Raw genomic sequence first — 3,757 nt, 5'->3', positions numbered from 1 at the left:
TGGCACATGCATATACGTTCGTCATCTCATATGTGCATCACCCTCACATGTAGAAAACAATGGCAATTAGTAGTAAAAAAAATTTCAACAAAGTTAGGCAAGACAATTACCTTAAAAAAGCCAAATTGATACCGAGCAAGCCAAACGATGTTCCAAAAATATCATCACGTGTGTACTGACCTTCGAGAGACTCAAAACCCAATCCATATGATAAAACTTGCCTCCAAAAATTGCCCAAATCCGGGATTCCCAACTCAAAATATGGACAAATGAACAAACATTCGATATTACATATTTTTTATCCAAATATTCTGCCTTGTTTCGTGTACCAAACGATCCCAAAACTCCCCTTTTATGCCTCCAATAGATTCCTTGCGAAATTTCAATCACGTTAGGCTTTTGAATCACTCCATTTGACCTTATAATGAAGGATATATATTAGTTTCAATATTTGAAAATAGTGCAGATTTAATATGAAGTCAGTGGCAATTTCGTAATTATTCTAAAAAAAAATCTCGCAATCCAATTCTTAGTAAAATGACCATAAACTCGTTATATGATGTTCAAATTCGACGATTCTATCTTATATGACTCCATAATTACGATACGGATATAATGCTTCAATCAAAATAGAAATCGAAGCTCATTTATTTAATGTGGTACCATTTATGCATGAAGAAATGACATAGAAACATAAGAAAAACGAGCGCAACACAACCCAAGCCTATCCGAAACTCATCCGAACCCCTCGAGACACCGTACGAATATACCAACAAGTCTCATAACATAACACGGACCTACTCGAGACCTCAAATCACGCATAACAACATCAAAACAACGAAACACACCTCAAATCAAACTTAATGAACTTTCGAACTTTCAACTTCCAAAAAACTGGCACCAAAACATATCAAATCAACTCAGAATAAACTCAAATTTTGTATACAAATCCTAATACATCATGCGGAGATACTCATGCCCTCAAACTACCGAGTGAAGTACAAATGCTCAAAACGACTGATCGATTCATTACATGGAGTTAGTAGGTGTTGGTTAGGGATGTTGGAATTTACTATTAGTGAAAGAATCATTTATTCACTGCTTGTTATTATGTTATTATTATTATTTACATAACGCGTGCTTATTTATAATTTTTGTATTTAATTTGTTGGCCCATAGTAAGTGTCGATGTCGACCCCTCATCACTACTTCTTCGAGGTTAGACTGAATACTTATTGGGTACATGTTGTTTATGTACTCACGCTACACTTCTGCGCTAATCGTGCAGGATCTGAGGCAGGTGCATCTGGCAATCATCCCAGCGCGCACCCCTAATACTCCGAGACATAGTTGTGAGCTGTTTTCCAAGTCTGTTCTACAGCACCTAAAGTCTTTCTTTTGTATTTACTTTCTTTCTACTCTATTTCAGACAATAATTTAATGTTTTGTATATTTTACTAGTAGCTTATACACTTGTGACACCAGGTCTTAGAATTTTACTAGTAGACATTTGATGGGTTTTTGAGAATATATTTCACCACACATGATCTTATATTTGTTTACACTTTATCTTATTAAATAATTTCACCTCGTACTTACTTAATGTCACGACCCAAAAATTCACTATAGGTGGTGATGGTGCCTAACGCTGCCATCAGGCAAGCCAATATTGATTTATCAATTAGCTTACCCATTTATTACTTTGAAATTTTTAATTTCCAATAATTTAACAGTATAAAGTAGAATTTACAAAGTAAATGATGAAATTTTGTGATCTATGATAACAATAACCAGAATGAACTCCCACAACACGGTGTCACAAGTGCATGAACATTTTTTCTTAGGAGTACAATAATAATACAATAATGTCCAGAATGTAATAAGACATAATGAAATAAATAATAAAATGGAGACTCGGTGGACTGTGATGCTAACCTGGATTGCAGCTCACATAAAGTCTCCTCAACAGGTGCACCTACACGCCAAGATAATCACCAAATGACCTGTCAGATCCTGCACATTTAGTGCAGAAGTATAGCATGAGTACGTAAATCAATGCGTACCCAGTAAGTATTTAGCCTAACCCCAGAGAAGTAGTAACGAGGGGTCGATGTCGACACTTACTAGAGGTCCAAATGAATAAATAATATGACACTTTCTAACAAATGAAGTGCACAGCAATAGTGGAGTAAATTTGTAATATCATAATGTTCCAATTATCCCTATTAATGCATAAATCTCTCGACCTTATATTCTACCTCAACACCTCAGAAAATGCCAAGTGTCAATATCAAATTAATAAGAAATACTATAAAATGTCGGGCATAAGTGGAAGGTTTATCTTGTGAATATTCGAACTACTAGCGATAACGCACGATTCTGCCGAGGTCGTTCGGCCCGATTCAAAATAATGTGTATACTATTGAGAGTCATGCGGCATGAACCATAGATGCATCTATATACTACCGAGGCGTTTGGCCCGCTATACAAGAAAGGTAGGAAGTTTCTGAATCATAAGATACTTTTTTCAATATAGTACATGAGCACAAGTGAGTATAATCTTTACCGTTTATTAATTTTCTTGCCAACAACTCAAAGTGATAAGGGTTGGCGTAAGATATTTTTAATTTCTAAATCAAGTTCAATCATATTTTCAACTAATTAAGCCAATAGAATAAGTTCAAGTAATTCAAATATTGCATGATAACATCCTAAGTCTATCCGGACATAAACGTGCTTTAACTACGTATGGGCTCTTGTCACCTCGTGCGCACATAGCACCCACAACTACTACCACACAACAATTACATCACCTATGGGTAGTTTCCCCTCATAAGGTTAGACAAGAGACTTACCTCGCTCCGAAGTTTTATAACCGGCTTCAACGATGCTCTAACACCTCAAACCGGTGTCCATCGCTCCAAAACTAGTCAATCAATGTGCAAATCCATAAATTATGCTCTAATACTCATAATAAATCAATTTATAATAATTTCAACTCCGCTCGAAAACTTGATAAAGTCACCCTCCGACCCACATGCCCGGATTCCAAAAATTTTCGAAGAAAATCATTACCCATAACATCACGAACCCAAATATATAATTTATTCTCAATTCCATGTCCAATTTCATGGTCAAAATCCAAAAATATCAATTTCTAGGTTTTCTACCAAAATCCCACAATTTTTACTAATTTTCTATGTTTAAATCCATATATAGATCATGTATTTAACTTGTAATAGGTGGGAATCACTTACTTTGTGTTGCTTGATGAAAATATTCCCTTGGAGCTCTCCAAAATCGCCCCAACCAAGTGAAAATGGGCCAAAACCTGTTTTTATAAAAACCTCACTGCCCAGCGCCATCTCGCACCTGCGGTCACTTGACCGCTTCTACTGTTCTGCAAGTACGGTCAAAATACCGCTTCTGCGATCCTCTTTCAGGCCCCTCAACTCCGCATCTGCGGCCCCATCAGTGCTTCTGTGCCTTCGCTTATATGGAACTTGATTTCATTTGCGGTCCCAGCCTTCACCAGGCAGAACCGCTTCTGCGACCCTCTTGGCCACTTCTGTGACTCCACATCTGCGGCCAAAACCTTGCATGTCTGGTTACACCAGATAACAACTACTTCAGCATTCCCCCAAGCCCAAACTCGATCTGTTTATCATCCAGAATCCAGCTGAGGCCCTCAGGACCTTAACCAAATATACCAACACGTCCCAAAATACGATACGAATTTAGTCAAAGCTCAAACCAC

This window comes from Nicotiana tabacum, chromosome 10, assembly GCF_000715075.1.
Source record: "Nicotiana tabacum cultivar K326 chromosome 10, ASM71507v2, whole genome shotgun sequence".
NCBI lineage: Eukaryota > Viridiplantae > Streptophyta > Magnoliopsida > Solanales > Solanaceae > Nicotiana > Nicotiana tabacum.
The sequence above is the reverse complement of the archived record's forward strand: the minus strand, read 5'-3'. Positions refer to the sequence as shown.